This window comes from Anser anser (assembly GCF_964211835.1).
Source record: "Anser anser genome assembly, chromosome: 3".
NCBI lineage: Eukaryota > Metazoa > Chordata > Aves > Anseriformes > Anatidae > Anser > Anser anser.
Window position 1 is genome coordinate 40,870,999 of NC_139722.1, and position 18,975 is coordinate 40,889,973.

Sequence of the window (18,975 nt, forward strand, 5' to 3'; positions counted from 1 at the left end):
GTGTTCATCAGATGGCCTTCCTCAGGGCTGGAGCACCACTTGCAGCTGAGGCTGTTCAAAGGGGACCTGCAAATATGAAGTGCTGCAGAAATGGGACAGATGGCACCAAATGTGCAACTGAAGTCTCCCTGGGTCTATCAGCTGAGTGGGATGGAAGGGCAATTTTAGGGGAACTCCAGGTGAAGGTGTTTGAGCTGGCTGTGTGCTGACTGCTGGCTCGGTGTTGAGGAAGAGCCTGGGGAGGCCATCAAGGTGCAAGGCTAGGCCTCAGCCTGCAGCCGGGCTCGGTGGGCTGGGTCAGGTCCTGCACCAGGGCTGGCTCCCCTCACGCTGTTGGGAGAGACCAGCTCAGAGTGTCCGGGTGAAGCCCCAGCAGCCACTATAAAGGAGGTGAACAGACCTGCCCACAGCCAGTCTGGGTGGAAACTTCAAGGGAAAACTTCAAGGAAACTTCAACTTAGCTGAGTTATCTAGAATTACTCAGGCCCTTAATTTCCAAAGCTCAGTCCTCTTAGCTGCTTTGAGCCACATTGAGTTTGCCTGTGTTGTGGTCCAGGATATCCTTACGAACCTGCTCAGAGGGTGAAATTTAGGAGAACAGCAAGTGGCTGAGGCTGCTGGCTGCTCATGCTTGTGTGGTCTGATGTACTGTGGCCTCCCTTATCTTCACTTATTGAAAGCTTGAAGCAAGTAAAACTTGTAAAACCCTGCGGTAGATTAACTGATGGAAAGTGCTTTTCCACCTCAAATAGTGATTACGAGCCATTCCTAATACTTCATTTAAATAAATTCATTATTTTTTTCCATAAACATGCTGTACAAATACATATACAAATGCTCTAATTTGAAAATGCATTCTTGTTCTTTGATGATGTGTTCAGAACATGCATCACATATGCATCACCTCTGTCTGTTTATAGAAAAAAGAAATGTAGATAGAGAACTGTACTGAAATGCAATGAAGAATTTCATAAAGTGAAATTCCTACAGCAGTGTTGCTGAGCAGGACTTTAAACACATATTTAATATTAAAAACATTCAAACCCCACCCCAAAACAAAAAACACAATCACCCACCCAAACAAACCCCACCCAAACAAACCCCACCCAAACCCAAACATGATATATGTTTTATGAAACATGGAATATAGTAAAGTCAATTTCTCACTTGGAATCTTAATTTTCTGTGTCTCTTGATTTTTGTGTGTTTAGCATTTTCAGACACTCTTTCCCATTACTTTACAACTGCTGTCTAGTTGCAAATACAAAGCACTGTTTTTATTTTGTTTGTTTACATTTTATTTACTGCATTTCTACTTTGCCAGAGGTGTGTTAAATTATTAACAGGTTGTGTCCATGTTCACAGAAAGCTAAATTGAATCCAGAACAATGTGGGCTTATTAAAAGACTGGCTAACAGATTCACTTTGCCCACAAAACTGTGCACTGTGGTCTGAAGTATTCCTTTTCCAATTAAAGCTATTTATTTATTTTGATTTCTAGCAGTTGTGGTGCGTTCTTGTCAGTGGTATTTTTTTTTTCCACAGAAATGCTCTGTATTTTTGCAGGAGTAAAACTGCATGTTTAATTGGTTATTTTAACACCTTTAGTGCAATATCTCCATGCTTTAACAGGGCTATAATTTTTAAATGTAGGTCCATTATTTTCTATGGCCTGAACACTGGCAGACTTCTCAAGTGTCTTGCTTCTCACTGGTGTTTCTGATTTCACGTTAAAATCCCTCGTTGTCCCTCCTTAGTCCCCGCTGATGACCCTTATTAACCAGAAGGATTTCTAGAGCTGAAAAGCTTATCAGGTTAGAAAGGTGCATGTTACAAAAATAGGGTTTTGTCAGAACTTAAAGTAACCATTGGGATAAAGAAAGAAAAGCCTATTGTATTGTACTGGGCTGCATAAAAACAAAGATAAGTATGCCATAAGTTAGCTGATTTTTTGTTAGTATTTTTTTCTGCTATGGTGGGATGAAGCATTAGGCAGAAGCATTTTCATTTAACTCCACTAAAGGGCATCTCCGTTATCATACTTACTTACTTGGCTAAACCTTCAAGTTGGCAGGTCAAGTCTTGTAGGTGGTGACAAGCAGGTCATCTGCCTACTTTCTAGATGCATTTGGAGGAAACTTTTGAACCCTTGCTCCCGTTCTGCCCTATGTGGTGGAAGAGGATATGGTAGGTTCAGCGAGGAGTGGCTATACGAATGGCTGTAAAATACCTTGCTGTGCTTATGACAAAATCGTGAGCTGGTGTCAGCTGGTGCAATGCCATAGGTTGGCAAGGGGAACTGTGTTCACTGATGCCGGGTAGGATCTGGCTTTTTGAGGTGGGCCTCTTTAGGTAACAGACTTTAATTGATTTAATCAGAGGAACTTGTGTAGCTTTGCACAGCTTTCTGGGAGTAAAGTTAGAAAAACAGGGACAACTGTGGTAAGAAAAATCATGTATTGTATCCTAAAATGCACTTTGACTGAAAAAAGCTAGGGTTCATGATATGCTAACCAGTAAAGGGGGAATTCACTAGGAAGTGCTAAGGACAGAGGACAAACACCACTTTCAGGTGTTTGCAATGAATATCGAATATGAACAGGAAACCAGTATTCCACATTGTTCAGTGGCGAGGAGATATTTACTGGAATAATAATATATCAAGCATGAATACCTTCAAGGACACTGAAAAACAGGGAAACGTTACTATCAATGTCACAAATCTTTCACAAAGATTTACCAGAGCTAGTTTCAAGTCTATAAATATACCATAAATTTAGAGGTGTAAGAAGCTTGATGCATTTTTGATTCTCCAAGCGGAGATTAAGAAGTGAACTGATTATGAATTAAATAAGGAAGATATTTGTGGAGACAGGTCTTTAATGTAGTGGAAAAGCCATAATGTGATCCAACAGTCAGAAAATAAGCTGGACAAATAAGATGTGTTTTTAGTATTGAGGGTGATTAATCCACAAAACAATTTACCTTGGAATATGATGGCTTTTCAATTACCTGATGTCTTCAAATCAATAGTGGATATTTTTTTCAGAGATGGGCTCAAGCTCACTTAGATGTTGTAGTCTTGATGCAGGAGTCACTGTGGGGAAAGTAAAGGTCAGGCTAAAAGATCATATCATAACATAATGTCATCATATCATATCATATCATAGCATACCGTGTAATTTTTGAATCAGTTATGTCACCTTGGCCAGCTGTATGTTTTGATTCCCAATTTTAGCTGACCTATGGTTGGGTATAGAAGCTTCATATACAATGGTTTGTAAAATCAGGGGAGTAACAGCAACATTCCTTGAGAAAATGTAACTGCTAATATTTCTGCATTTCCATATCAAAAAACATCAACTGTAAAGCAAATATACTTTGAAACCCTTCCTAGTGGCCTGACCAAGTGGTCATCTGGCATGTGATATCTGGGATTAGGGTCCACTGTCGCAACCTACGTAGTGGTGCAAAGAAGACATTTTAGCTCAACCTTGATCCCTATGAGCCTGAGCAGAATACACAAGAGCATTTGCTTTTCTTCTCTATTTAACACTACTTTTTTTTTAAAGTATGTCCCCCTTCAAACAATATTATAAGTGGAAATAGAAAAGACCAATCTTAAGAAGTGTTTTCTTCAGATCCACTTAAACCAAGAATGTAAGTGAGGAGGATAAAAGAGTCTGAACAAACAGAAGGCTGATATTCTGTAACTTCAGACATGAATAAAAGCACAATGAAAACAAGTCCTTTGCACAAGTATGTCATTACATTGCTTACACTATTGAAAACACTTGTTTCATTCAAAAGCCTTGTTATAAAACCTTCATGAGAGTGAAGAGATGGCTGGGAAGCAGTCCTCATAAGCCATAATTGGAGAAACATAAATGTAACAATTATTATTCTGCTCTTGGAGTCTGAACAATTTCTTTCTCTCATCAAGGATTAAAATAATGAAAAAATTACAATCATGTTGTCAGAGCATGGTTCATACTTTAATTCAAAGTTTGTCGGCTAATCCTGGCAGTGGTATAACTCTAGAGAAGTTTATTGAAGTTGCTCCACAGAGGGATTAGATGCTGTTTGTCTCCTGATGCCTCTACTTTCTACTCTGATAATACACCCTTATATAATCAGTCAGGTTTTCAACCACGGGTGAAATATTGACTATGATATTGTTTTTATCACAGCAGGCTGCAACTTAATTTTTATTTTATTTCAGTAATATCTTTGTCATTTGACAACAAGCTGTGATGGGTATGATAAGTTTCTATTTAGGCTGCAAATGTGGGAAGAATGTATACTCCCAGAGTAATCAGAAGCTGAACTCTAGTAATTATGATTAATACTGTTTGGAAATAAGTTGTGTTAATTTTAAGCTTAATGAAATTCCAATAGTCAATTTTACACTAAAAATTATGTCTGTAAGATCTTGAAGCAGCCCCCATCTGTGATGAATACATTCACATCAGAACGCTTTTATTTGTGAGGAAATCTTAGCTTCATTTTGCTGTGGGCTGCAATTTATGGCATGAAAATGTTACAGTGCAGAACTTTGCACCCCTCCTTTCCAAATAGCTGATACATGGTTTTTGACTTGCAAGTAACCTGTTGCTTAAAATAAAAAGGAAAAACTGAAAAGAAGTGGGAGTATTTCTAATTCTAAGGGCTTTGTAATATTACCAGTGAAGAGAAGCAATATAGTGTTACACCCTGAGCACAGTGATATCTCCTGTGTCATCATGTTACAGAGGGATTACATGTATTTAGATATCCTTTATGGAATTTAAGAAGAAATGCAAGGCATATGTCATACTGATCTTAACCCTAAGATGTAGAGGCACCTAGAAAAGCCAGACCTATGGCTGTGTACATTTATATAAGCCTTCTGATATTTGGTCAGCTATGCAAAAGCACAGCACAGAGTGAGTTTCCTGGAAAACATTAATCAACCGAAATGTTACAGTAGCAGCAGAGTGTTTGTAAACCCTCTGAGGACTGTCTTCAGGAAGAAAAATGGCCTTTCTAGTGCTACATTGCAAGTATTTGCCTACCTCTGGGATCAGGTGCACAGTAAGCTCTCAGGGCGGAAAGGAGAGGGAAGGAATAGTACAGCCATCATGCTGGCCATTTATGTGTTACCTTCTCCTATAGGCCAAGCTGTAGGATGTCATAGCTATTTTTCTTGGAGCAGCTCTAGAGCACGTCAGCCAAGCAGGAAAGGGATCATTACCTAACCACAAAGGGATAGCAGTGATTAGTTCCTCCATCTTTTGTGGAGAAATATGATTTTTCCAAAGATCTTGGGAATCCAGTCATTAGTGGATGGGGATTTCCAGTTGTTTGAGACAATGTATTTCCTGGTCTATATAAATATCCTTTAGTTTTAACCTAAGGCAGGACCCAGTTTCATATTTGTAACTTCTCTTGCGGGAATTAAAGTAGTAATTTGGTATTTGAGTGTATAAAGCTTACCTCAGTGAATGGCCAAACTCTCCTGGGTGTCTGTAGGATCAGGTTATTGCCTCCTATTCTTCAGGTTTTCTGAGCTGTACATGGCTTTTATTTGCCTGTAAGGCAGCTTCCAGGCTCTGATGGCTGCTCAAATGGCTACTGAGCCTCCCCTACCCCAGCACCGCTTACCCTTCCTGCCTTATGTTCCCCTTGTCGCAAGCTCTTGACAATGCTGTCGCTTAGTGCAGATTTTGCGTGTACTGTCTTCTATACCTCCCGTTGGAAAAAAGGGAAGGGCTTGGAATTTAAGTCCTCAGAAATGTGGTTTTGACAATATGAAAACCTTCATCTGATAAACTGTATGTAGAACAAAAATAAATTCAGTGCAGTAAATGAATAAGTGAAATTTTATGTCACCGGGGAAGCATTCTTTAAAAGCTGTTGCAAGGATGAGCAATATTTGTTTTATTTGTTCTCATGTTTCATAGTTTCTCAAACTGCAATGTCAAGAAGGTCTGTTAGGATCATCTAATCTGGACCCCTTCTGCATAAACAGAATTTCACCCAGTAATTTCTACATCAAGCCTGGTAATTTCTTTCTCTGAAGACGTATGCTTTTAGCAGCTTTGTGCTTCTTAATGGTTATTGATTTAAACATCCTCTATCCTGCTCCTAAAAATGCTTTGGCTAGGGGAGGTAAAATACACTTTTTTTTCTTGTCTGAACAAAATAAGCTTCTTTACTCAGCTTGACATTTCTTTCCTTTCTCTGTAACAAGAAACTTTTGCATAGCAGCTCAGAGCATTTCAGGGAATATTCTTGATTATCAGTGGAAAAACCCCGTTTATTCTACGTAAAAATAAGGGGGACAAAAAAGAAAGAAAAAAAGAGAAGAGAAAATGTGAATACCTGGTATAGGATTAGCAGATTCAGCAGCTTCAGTCACTTTTCTCTTTATAGACCAAAGGACAGGTTGATAGCATTCACTTACTTCTTCCAAAATAATTATACTGTCTATGTCAGCTTTGCTTACCTTCCCAAAACAGTTTGAAGAGCTGACTCCCTGAAATATTTATTCTTCAGTCAAAAAGACAGGAAAAACTAGTGATGGTGGCATGCCAGGAGTTTTCAGAAAGGCATTGAATAAAGATGGTTGGGAAGTGAGAATACAGGACCTCCTGATGAAGGTAGGAAAAGGAGAGGGCATGTGTACTGGGGGCTTGACCTAAGGAGCCACAAAGGGAGTGATGCTCCAGCTAGAATGACTTTTTAGAAGGTTTTATAAATGCTACAGTCACATCAATCCTGTGAGACACTGTATACACCTGCAAAGTATTATTATTATTTTTTAAAGGCACTTTGCATACATTGATAATAGGAGTGGAAATTAGGAAACATCATACCTAACAATGGCTCAGGACTGGTAGCACCAAGCTAATAAGCTTCAGCAGTTGAAATATTTCAGGTCTGAGTTTTGCATTGAGGATTATTTTTGCTGCTGGTTCTCATTCACTTGGAGACTGGAGTTCTTCTGGTGAGGATGTGGACAAAATGGGAAGGACCACAGCTCTTGCTAAACAGTTTGAAAGAGAGTATAAGGAATTGAAAAGAAATGGAAAATGTCCATTTTGAATACTAGAGGCTTTTACAGTAGCATATGTTTTCATACAGTTCTTTACATTTCAACTCTCAGGTCTTATAATGGTCCAAATTAACCCTCTCTAGAGTTAAGGCAAAAGAAAATATAAAAACAAAGGAACAGAAAAGTAAACAGTGCATGTGGACAGCTGTACTGCTTATGTTGACCTTTGGTTTTACTTATTCAGTTACAAACAGAGAAAGAGAAAAGAACATAAGGGACAGCAGTTGGCATAAAGCATACTGTTCTCCATTCTTCATTGCATGTTTCCTATCTCCTGGGAAGGATGCAGCAGGCTTGATGGGTTCTGATAAGCAGGAGTACTACATAGCAAAGAAGCCTGTGATAACTTTCAGCACTGCATTTGTGATTTGATGTTAGTATATGCGCTATCATATTATGAAGCGAATGCTGTTCTGCAGATTTGTACTTAAAGTCCATGAAAGTAAATGGTTGCTGGTAAATACATCTTAAATTTGCAATAAATAAATTTGCAATTATTTATTACATTTAGAGTTTAATACAATCTATGTAAAGGACAAATGGTGGCTCTGTAGTGAAAATGAAATTTTATTTCTCTGGAAAGGCCCACTTAAGTCATAAACTCCAAACTCCCAGTGCAAGTGGTTTACGAATGGCAGCAAAGTTCTAGGAATGAGTTCATTTGTTTTCATTCTGGGGCCATCTGTTGTTATTTCTAATATAAACTTATTAGCTTTCACCTTTGATCTTTGCAGTTTCCAGGTTTTTAAACTTTTATAGTTCATGATTATATGTTTCAGTGATGTCAGTGAAAGTATATTATCACTTCCAGTGAATTAGAGGGGGCTTATTATTAGTTTGATACCCTAAGAATTGCAAATAAATAAACCAGTAAGTAAATATTATGGAGAGATGTTTGTCTCTCCATAGTTAGAGGTTGTGACTAGCTCTGTGTTTCAAAGTTGATTATAATGTTCTCCCTCACAGGAAAGTTCACTAAAGCCAAAGCAAGACGCCTAGTAAATCAGACATGAAATGTTTTCTTGGAGGTCAACTCACTAGGAAAGCTTTGAGGATACTCAAAACAATGCTGAACTGGAGTCCAGCAGTAGTATTTCATCTCTTCATATACTTACCGAGTTTTCTTTTTTTAAATTGAACCCTTAAAATGTTTTTCTTGAGTAGAGCTAAATTTGTGCACATAAACTGAAGCTGAATGAGTCACTCTTGCAGTAGTGACTGGGCCACAAACAATTGGTGGGAGAGCAGTTAGCACTCAATTTTTTATTTTCCCTATTTGTCACTTCTCACACTTCATTATAAACAAGTCATATTCCTGAAATGAAAAACATACTTTCAAGGAAAGGACAAAGCAAAATAAAGTGGTATTTATCTGCCTATCATCCTTTCATTTTTCTTTCTGAGTTCCAGTCATCAGTAGAACATATCCTGATAGTCCCTTATCATTATAGTTTATCATTATATTCTCGTTCACATCGCTGTGCAAATCTAACGCTCCAAATATGCCTTTTTGCCAAACAACTCCATCTTGACCAAGCCCAACGCAGGTCACACCTACCCAGAAAACGTGCAGCCCAGGTGAACCTGTGCTGAGAGCACTTCCTTTTCTTCTCTAACCACTGCCTGGGTCAAAGCAAGTTTAGATTCACAGGATGATGCATCAGAACTTTCCTTCCTTAGCTCACTTCTCCCCAAATCCCGCTGAAAGGAGGCAGGGACCAGTCCGGAAGTCGAAGACATGCAGTAGGTGTGCTTCTGGGCACCTCTACATAGCTGCAGCTCAGGTGTCTATGTCTGCATTAGCTGTGTAGTTTAGCTTTCTAGTCAATGGGAGGAAGCAGGCACATAGAAGTTAATATTCATTTCATATTAAAACATGAAAAAACAAACCAGATGGCTCATGTCTGAAGGGTGTTGCTCCCTGAAGGGAGGCTGAGGCGACTAGCTTGTATGCACACAGCTGCTGTAGGAGTGACAATGCGCAGGGTCGCTGGTGTATAAATACAAAGCTCTGTGGCTCAGATCCTCTCTCATCCAGAACAAGGCAGAGGGCACTGCTTTACCATTATAATTTGGTGTGCCTCATCTTTGACTACTAGACAGTTCTGGCCTTGTGTTTCAAGAAGGATATAGGGGAGATAGAGGAGACGCAGGGAAGGGTCAGTAATATAATTAATAGTATGGGGCAGCCTGATGAGGAGGCATTAACAGATGTGCGACACTTCAGCTGGAGAAGGGTGAGGCAGGATATGACTGAGGTTTCCAAAGTCACTAAACTGCTGGATAAGGTAATGGCAGAACTGCTGCTCACCAAATCCTGCACTGCTGGAACTAGAGCACAGTGTTAGAGGCAGGAATGCATCTTCTAACATGCCTAGAGCACAGCTATGGGTGCTGCGTGGTATGAAAAGAAGAAACTGTAGAAGGCAGCTTAGCTTGTGTTTTCTCCCTTAGTAATGTCTCTCTTATTGTGCAAGTCAGAAGTACAGTACTAGGCTAGATGGATCACTGGTGAGACCCAGAGGTGAATGTCAAACATACCCCTCCGCTGGCTGTGTAAGAAATGAAGAGTATCTGTGCTCCTCATTTAATTTGTTGTATGCAGGTAATATTGTCTGGCATCAGTTCAAGGCTAGGTGCTCTGGAAGCAGCCATTTCTGGTGTTGGTCTGACTTTCTGGAACCGCATGGGCCCACCAGGGGCCGCTTTTTTTCTAGTGAGGTTTTGTTCATCAGCCCAAATGACCTGGGAGAGAGCAAGTTCTTTCTCCTGTAATGAAATCAATGAGAATTATGGGCACTGAATGTATTCCAGCAGGTGTTCAGCATCCCACAAGGTCAGGCACTTGGTTAATAGACTGAAGCTGTATAAAATGGTGTATGCTATTAGCAGCTAGGGGAAAAATCAAAAGGTAGAAAAGGACATTGGGCAGAGCGGTCAATTGCATGTTGGAACAAGAAAAGAGAGAAACTGTCTGTAGTGCTTAAAGCAGAAGGTTTTAGGCAAAATAGAAAAAAAAAGCTATTGTTTATTTGTATCAAATTTGTTCTGCCTGTCAGAATACTAAGTATTTGTAGTAATTAAAAAAAATCTGCAGCTTTGAATGTACTAAAGAATCATCAATGCACAGTCAAATTGCTCAGTGATGCTGAATTCTAGCTTGTCTCTGAGTTTGAACATATTCATTCTCAGGTTAGCCTTACATATTTAGGTAAAGTTGATTTTATTGTGAATGTTTATCTGTACAAAATAAGCGAGTCCTAAATGCCTGGTCAATTCAGGTCAAAACAGCAGTCTAAACCTTTTGAAATGACTAAAGCAGCTTCATGGAGCTGGTAACCTCCATTTGACCATTCACCACACCAGTGATATTTGCTAAACTTAATTTATAGCATCTATACAAGCCTGTGTCTCACAGTATTGTGATTAAATTCAAAGAGGCTTGTCATACTTTTAACTTTGCGGCTGGGTGTAGCATTCAATAAATAATACCAATCTCATACCACAAATTGACTCTAATGCAAACAGATAAAAAAATCAAGTCTGTTCAGGAGAGGCTATTAGCCACATAATGGAAACAATAACTGAGTTAGAATTGCTCAGCTAATCAGCACATGTTTTATTATCCCATTACTTTTTCCTCCAAGTTCAAAGAGACCAAATCAGAGGTTAAGTTACCAAGTTCAGTTTAATTTTTCCCCAACAAAAGCTTCATCTCTGAAGGATTGCGGAGAACCATTCTATGCCTTTCAGTCTGGGCAGGGCTGCACGTTCCCTGTAATCAATAGGAGCTCAACGCGGTCAGCAGCTCACCGAGGTGCTCAGCGTCTAACAGCACTGGACCTCTCCTGGCAATATTGTTCTTTCAGAATCAATTACACGAGAAATTCTGGCAGTTAGTTAACACAGACCCTGTGGTAATGTCATAATTGGTTTGGTGAGATACTAGCATTGGTAAACTCGAAGTCCCTTAGTGAAGAGTGGCTGTGAAATGCTTCCACCTCTTGATCAGATCTCTAGTGTAGGCTCTGTGTTGGTCCACTCTTCTCCTGAGGGGGAAAGTTTTCCACCTGTCTCAAGCCCTCTGGGCCAAGAAAGATCGCTCTGAGTTCTCCTTCATTTTAACTCTTCACAGTACCTCCTTCCATTGTGCTGTGGTAATGTAGCTTCGTAGTTTATCATGATCACAAAGGTATATCTCAAATTTGATTACTGAGCCTGTGAACACTTCAGGGCATGCAATATCCATTGCCCTAGCACAATGGTTTTCTCACCTGTGCTGAGGCTGCTGGCTGCTTCTGCAATAGGAAAAAGATTATATTTTTCCAGTTTTCTAATCATCTGATATTGCATTCTGGTATCAAAACTCCCCTGAAGTAATTGTTCATCCTTCTGATCCCTAATTGCATTTATCAACTCAGTATGAAACCTATTGCTACCTGGAGCTTTGTCTTCCTTTATCCAAATATTTCCTCACAACTATTTTCATAATCTGCAAAAGCACCTACAAAATATATCCTCACAGGAGGGACTGTTAGCATTCTTCTTAACAAGTATAGAGAAAAAAAGTCATTGAGTTTTTGTGTTACATTCAAAATTACTGTGAATATGAAGGAATCTTTTTTTCAGCATGCTAAATCCCATGCAGCACTATAGGTTGTGAGATAAAAATTGTTTGTATGTTATTAAGTTCACACTGTTTTGAACTGCAGAATCACTTTGGTAATATTTTTCTTGGAAAATCAATTATATATGAAATTGAGTAGCAATTTAGTAACAAAGCCAGGTAATAATATAATTAAAAAGAAAATATTTACTTGCTGCACAGGGTATTTTGTATGCATCTTAATTATGTACCTTTGCTTGCTACCTTATGTTTTTAACCTTTGAGTTGATTTAGCATTAGGCAGATATGAAAATAATAAAAGCTGATACCATTGTCAGACTTGAGTTGTAATTTCAAAAATGATTGGTATCTATTTATTTGCTGCCCATGGCACCGTGAATTAGGAAACCAGGTAGAAAAAATATTCCTCAGCATGTAAATCTGATGTATGAGGAATCAGCCCCTAAGTATCCAACTGCCCATTGTTTAAGTGCTTTTGGCCAGACTAGTCTATTTTTAACTGTGCAGAAGTAGTGTAAGTGGTTTGACTCTAGCAGAGTCAAATTCTTCATATTATTTCCCTGCAGTAAGTCAGCTCTGAATTTCATCCTTTGTTTTATTGTTCATTCTAATGAAAAGCACTTTGGGAAATATTCTTCCCAGATATCTTAATACTGTAGACATGTACAAGAGATTTCATTTTCCTGCATTTATCAGAAGTTATTTCTTTGGTTTATATAATGGAAAGATCTTTATACATCTCTTCTCTTGGACTAGCTGTTTTATTAGGAGCTGAAGATGATGAAATCACCAGTCATTCTTAGCGTCACTGAAATAAATGAAACAAGACTTAGCCAGCTAGCCAAGTGAGGATCCCAGGCTGATATATCAATATTCATCAAAATATTTACAGACTTTTGGTGTCTTTAATTAGCTATTGCATGTTGAAGATTCAGTTCAGTGAAGACAAACAGACTGTATTCCCTTCAAAAGCTGGATGAGGTTTACTGCAGCCGTAGTTTAAGGATTTGTTCTGTGTTGCAAAACAAATCAAGCACATTGTGATTATAGCTCCCCATTAATCACTTTCCGCATTGTTTCCTTACCAGTCTTAATGGGCTTTTTTTTTCTCTAGGACTTATAAAACCTAAAATCCCTCAAGAGGACATGTCTCCACTACACGGAGAGCTAGGGCACTTTTTACTTTCTTCAAGAGAACTGTTTCACCCATTTTGCCTGACTTTAGATGGGGATGTTCACCACTGGGTAGATGTCTAGCTTTCTGCTGTGGCCACTGCAGATCTAGCCCTTACTGTCAATGGAGTTTATTTATATGACCAAACAAGTTGCTTTCTGGACTCCACTGATATATTTAGATGTGCACATCTATGCTGTAGAGGCTAAATATGAGATAAATGCCATTCCTGTTGCCTTAAATGTAGGTGGAAGTCAGATACCCAAGTTAGGTAAACTTGATCTTTTCACTTCAGCATTATAAGAGGTAGCCTGTTGTTCAGGAATATATCATGAATACCTCATGTGACAGAGATGCATCTCAGGTATTGGGGGAGTTTGCTGGTGTTGTCACATGCCCTTCTACTCATTTTGAACCCTTTTAAAATTCTGTAAAGCTGATGCATTATAGTTTCCATCCTGAAGACTGACAAGCCCTGATGCTATCATGACATTCATGTTTTCTTCACTATATTTCTCCAGTCACATATCCTGATATGCATCTCCAAGACAAGAAATACCAAGGTTTGCTCTTTGGTTCCCTGCCTTTGGGAAAAGAGAGGTAAAGGAGAACCTTTTTTTCGTGACCCACGGTTTAACTCTTTTTTCTCTGCTCTGCTGTTGTCCTGGCCCTAAACATATAGAACCAGAGCCCTTATGGTGTGAGGCTGCTGAAGCACTACTCATAGTGAGTTTTTGTGTTACATTCAAAATTACTGTGAATATGAAGGAATCTCAGAGACATTCCTCAGAGACAGGATTCTGCCATATTTAGTCATTTCCTTCTGGAGAGAGCTTTTACTGTACCTAGTGGAGGCCTTCCAGCAGTAACACAATCTCCCCTAGAACCTGTTTTTTCTATAATTGAATTCAACTCAAGGTCTCCATGCTGCTAGAAGCCAATGTCCATTAGGCACTATTCTATATTTATACTCAGCTGAAGTCGGTGTCAAATGCTGTATCTGGGCAACTGCCAGGGTTGGCAAGTCCTTCTTTTCTGTGGAGAGTCCCATGTATGGTTGTCATTTATCAGAATGACAAAGAGCTTCTTCTGCAAGTAGCGTTGGATTTCTTAAATTCTCAAAATGATGGCTCCTCATATAGTAATGAGTAACCCAATTTGTTTTTTACCAAGAATATCTAACTGGCTGTTCTCTGACACCCATCATGTTGTGTAACTGCTCTTACATCTAGCAAAAACAAACAAACACAAAATCAAGGGAGAAGATGAACAGTTAGCTTTAAAATAAGCAGGGGTTTGAAGACTTTTTTTTTTCGTCCCCCCCCCCCCCCCCCCCGAGTCCTGGCAAACATTAATCTTTTTCACTGCTTAACACAAAGGCTCTAAAATGCTGGCTCAGTTTGGAGATATCTGTGATTACAATTTAGTAGACATCAATTATCATTATTGTGGGGCTAGAAGTTGTTCATGTGCTGTGACATTGAATGATCCAAAATCTTCCTCCATTTCTCCATATTGGGCCCAAAGACACTACTTCACTACATATGCTGAAAGAGAAGTGTTTTCTTGTTTGCAGGAACTCCTGCTGCCTCTAATCTGTAAACGTCTTTCTGTGTTTTGACAAAATTTTAGCCAGTTTCACCACCACAGGGAAAAACTTGTGGTGGAAGTAGACACAAAAGAGGGAGACGATCTGGTCTACATCCTATTGTGACTGTGTAGGGTATTGTTTTGTTGGCTGGTTCAAGGTCTTTGGGGGAACACAAAGGACAGGCTGTTTGTGGAGCTGTGGCTGGTGGTGTGGTTCTGTCAAAAAGCTGCATTGAAGTAACCCCCTTTTTTTTTTTTTGCCTAATGCACTTTTTCAGGCTATACATTTTCGCTGATAATGTAGGCAATTGGTCCTGCTTTCTTTTATTTACATGTACCTCTATCACTGTGGTCTGATGTGATGTGTCTAATTTGAGGAATTTCTTCCAGTTTTATTCTGACTCGTGCTACCTGTCTCTTCCTAATAGGTGTTGACTTTTGCTGTGGTCTGATGTATTTTTCTTTATGCTTTCATATTTGAAAGGACTAAGTAGAGCTTTGATTTCCTGGATACGTTTTCTGTTGGAGCTATTGCAAGATATTCTTTACCCAGCAGTCTCACTCTTGCTTTGGTTTGATATTATGTCTTCACCTAGGAGAATGTATCAACCTTAATATTTACCTTCAGTAGTACTATTTAATTCTATTTTTAAGTAGATATTATTGAGTTTCCGCCCCGCCCCCCCCCCCCCCCCCCCCATTTTCCGCTTGTGTACATACTTATGTTCTTTCTTCTAAGCGTCTTATTCCATTTTGAAAGTCACATAATTGCTGGGTTATTTTTTCTTTTCCTCCTTTGATCAGCATTAAGGTACTCTTTAAGTTCTATATTTGAATTAAGTAAGAAGGAAGGGAGACTGAAAGGAAAATACTCGCTACTGCAACATTTTGGGTAGGTGAGTTTCCCTCATGAAGACCATCTAAAATACAGCCTCTCTGTCCTTACTCTCATAAGCTTTTCTAGAACAGCGAGATTGGCTAACCAATTGCATACACTTAAAAAAAAAATATGACCTCCACCCTTATATAAAAAGGCAGAGAGATACTACATTTTGCAAAGAGTAGTTTTAAATGTCTACTTTGACTCTACAACCTATTAGAAAAGGTAGTTGGTAACTGACTTCTGAACAAGATAACTGAGCGTACAAAAATATTCCTTATCTCTTTGCATCCACAGTCACAAATACATATTTAAAGATAATAAGAAAGCTTCATATAACCACCTACAACAACATAAACTTGCTTTCTGGCCAGTAGAAAAGTAATTTATTTTCATGACCCAAAGTAAAGAAGAAAGAATTAATGCAACCAAGGCAGATACCAGTTAAAACTCCAGGACATCATTTTAAAGCCTGTCAAACCATTAAACTTCTTTGGATGCCACTGAATAAGAAGAGTATGGTGATAACCTTTTCCTCTGACCTAAACTAGGATGCAAAAAACTGCAAATTCACCTGTGTGCCCCCATTTTCTGTCTGCATGGGCGAACAGGTGTTGAATGTGCTTCAAGCATTTCTCCGGTTTCAGGCGGTTGTGCAACCCAGTGCGAAATCACAAAATTAGGTAAACATGATAGATTGATGCTGAAGACATTTAGGGTGAATGAGATCTTCTAGTTTATACATGAGACCGCCAGGTAAATTAATACAGGAAATTGACAATCATTTATACATGCCAGCATCAGCAGGCGTCTCAGCAAAACTGCTGGCGAGAGGTCACAGCTCATCTGCCATTGAGACGACCAGCAGTGAGGCTAAAAATTATTCATTTTCAGACGTTGTTTAGGTACTTTGTTCACTGTGGAAGCAGAAGATCTTCTTTTTCTTCTTCTCTCTCTCTCTCTCTCTCTTTTTTTTTTTTTTTTTTTTAACTAGGCAGAAGCAATAAATCAGCTAGTTTAAGAAGACCCGGCTAGCCCAACAGAGATTGATTTCACAGGGAAGTCGATGGGTTGCTAATAGAATTACAACTACCTGTCAAAATAGGGAAAATATATCTGTGACAGTGACAAAGAGCAAATCAATTGAAGAAGTGTTGTGGACTCGTTTTTTTTTTTTTTTTTTTTTTTTTGAGACATACATGCAAAGTACCTGTGTGTCTTTCAAAGCCTGCAACAGTGAAAAACAGAAATATTTATCCCCTTACAGGAGCCATTCCTGAAATACTTAATTATGTGATCAGTTTAGTTCTACTGCAATCACTAGATTACTCCCATGAGATAAAGCTAAAGACCCAAATCCAGAGCTATTTGAGCATTTTCTCATGTTATGAAATCCATTTAAATGGGTTTATTAACAGCTGTAATAATTTGCTCCAGGTGAAGAACCTTGGCACATTTTGTTTACCACAAACTGTTTTTTTCAATTACACACACAAGCTTGCCAGTTCAGGTGGTTTTTAGTGTTTGTACAGCTCAAGCAGAAAATCAGTTACAACAATGTTGTTGGCTCAGAAATTATGTTATAATTTGTGATAATTAGATAAAAATTGAGTTATTGAACAGTGGAAAGTTGCCATTGTGCAGCAACATTACTCTGCTACCTGTATCATGTATATAACTTGTGTCATTTATACATGCAATACATTTATGTTGGAGATTGGAAAGGTTATTTGCAGTTAAAAATATAACTAAAATGTATACATACCTGTTGATGCAACAGTTTGTGATGGGCCTGCAGATGTCATGACTGAGCACTGAAGCTGTGATATATTTACCAAGTCATACCAGCACAGACTTATGCTCTGCTGGTACAGCTCTGAAATAGTGATAATAAATTAACAGTACAAAATAATACTACAGTAAAACAAGCTACATGACAAGTGACATAATACCCACAACTGTAAATAAGGAGTATAACAGTTCCCTGGTCCAGTTGTGGCTCTGGCAGGGTGCTGAGAGAGAACCTTTTCCTTGCAGAGGGAAGTATCACAGTGCAGCAAAGTCAGTTATCAGACACTTTTTGCCCTTTTCCCTCTCCAGCAGGCAGAAATATGTGAAACCAGGAGACAATGGAGGGATAAGGCAAAAGGATGCTGTGGGGCATAGTCACTTCCACTCCTTGTTTTCCTTCCACTTATACTGTTCCTGGGTCTAAAGCTGCTGCTGGCACTTCCATTCCTTGCCTGAGAGGGTCCTTCAAACTATGGTGTGTCCACTATGACTGCAGAAAGGGCAGCTCACAGTGGGAACCTGGTTTGGTGTGTCCCTTGGAACTCAAAAATATATTATGCAGACTCATACTGGACAGATTTCCATCTCATGGCATGAGATATGGACTCCCATGTGTGCCATCCACAAGTAATATTATTTTGTTCCACTTCATCTTTTACAGCTTTTAACACCAACGACATGATTTAACCAGGTATGTTCCTTCTTCACAGTGCTTTTAAACAACTGACTCAATTGACCAAGAATGGTCCTGGCAGTGTATTATTACTAGTGCAGAAAAAGCCATAGAGAGACACTGAACAGTCTGAAGTAAAGGTAGTTATTCTTTAAGATAAAATAAGCTCTTGCCATAGAGGAGACCACATATCTTTATGAATTTTGTATATATGTATGAATGAGAACTTGGAACAAAACTGTAATCAAAATTAATTATCTGGGAATCTTCCTTTTATCCCATTACTTGGGTATATAAACCAAAGAGTTAGAAGGACTTTTATTTCATTTCTTTGTTCATACCAGTTTGGATAATGATTTGGTGCCAGAAAGGTGTTCTGCCAAAATTAAAAAAAAAACAAAGAACTTTATTCTCCAAAATTTACTCACGTACTCTCTTTCAAATAAATGTATAAACAAACACGTACATATCCACACTCATATGAACACACATAAGTAAAGAAAGTGGCATTTAGAGCTATACTGCCTTGATAAACAGTCTGAAGAACAGCTGAGATATATTTTGCAGTACTACCCACATAGAGTCCCAGATTATGATGATTTGAGGCATAACTATGTTCCAGTCTCATCTACAACTGAACTAGAGACACTTCTTTGAAGTCAATTGAAGTTACATTTAAATAGACAATACAACTTACATTGACTCCCAATGAAAACAGTGTTTCATGCAGTGCAATTAAACCAAACTGTAAGAGGAACCAGGGTCAAAATTCTCAGACCTGGATATCTTGTTTTTCTTGCATTTCTTTGCTTGCTCTGCCTAATCAGTGCCCAGCTGTGCTCTTTATCATATTGTGCAACTTTTGTTGACTTTGTTGGGTCCTTCAGGCTTACATGAGCATGGCAACAACGTCTCTGGAGGCAGAGATGTGTTTTAAATTCTTTGGAGCAAGGAATAAACCATAACATTAATCTTTTTGTAGAGCGTTCCATGCATTTTTAACACTGTGATTTTTAATAGATAGTAATAATAGCAATTTTGAAGTATCCCGCAGATTCTAGTAAAGGACTTTCCTTCAGAAACACTGTCCCCTGCTGCTAGTTTGCAAATCTTCTAATTTATTGCCACATGGAGTGTCCTATCT

General features: G+C 38.8%; 1 long non-coding RNA gene across 1 annotated transcript; it reads right to left on the reverse strand.

Moving 5' to 3' along the window:
• Nucleotides 1-6,325: 6,325 nt before the first annotated feature.
• LOC310895937 lies at nt 6,326-18,599 on the reverse strand. Its single transcript, XR_014581056.1, has 3 exons — nt 18,529-18,599; nt 17,133-17,243; nt 6,326-7,027 (listed from the first exon to the last, which is right to left on the reverse strand). It is a non-coding gene; the product is annotated as an uncharacterized lncRNA (long non-coding RNA).
• Nucleotides 18,600-18,975: the final 376 nt, after the last annotated feature.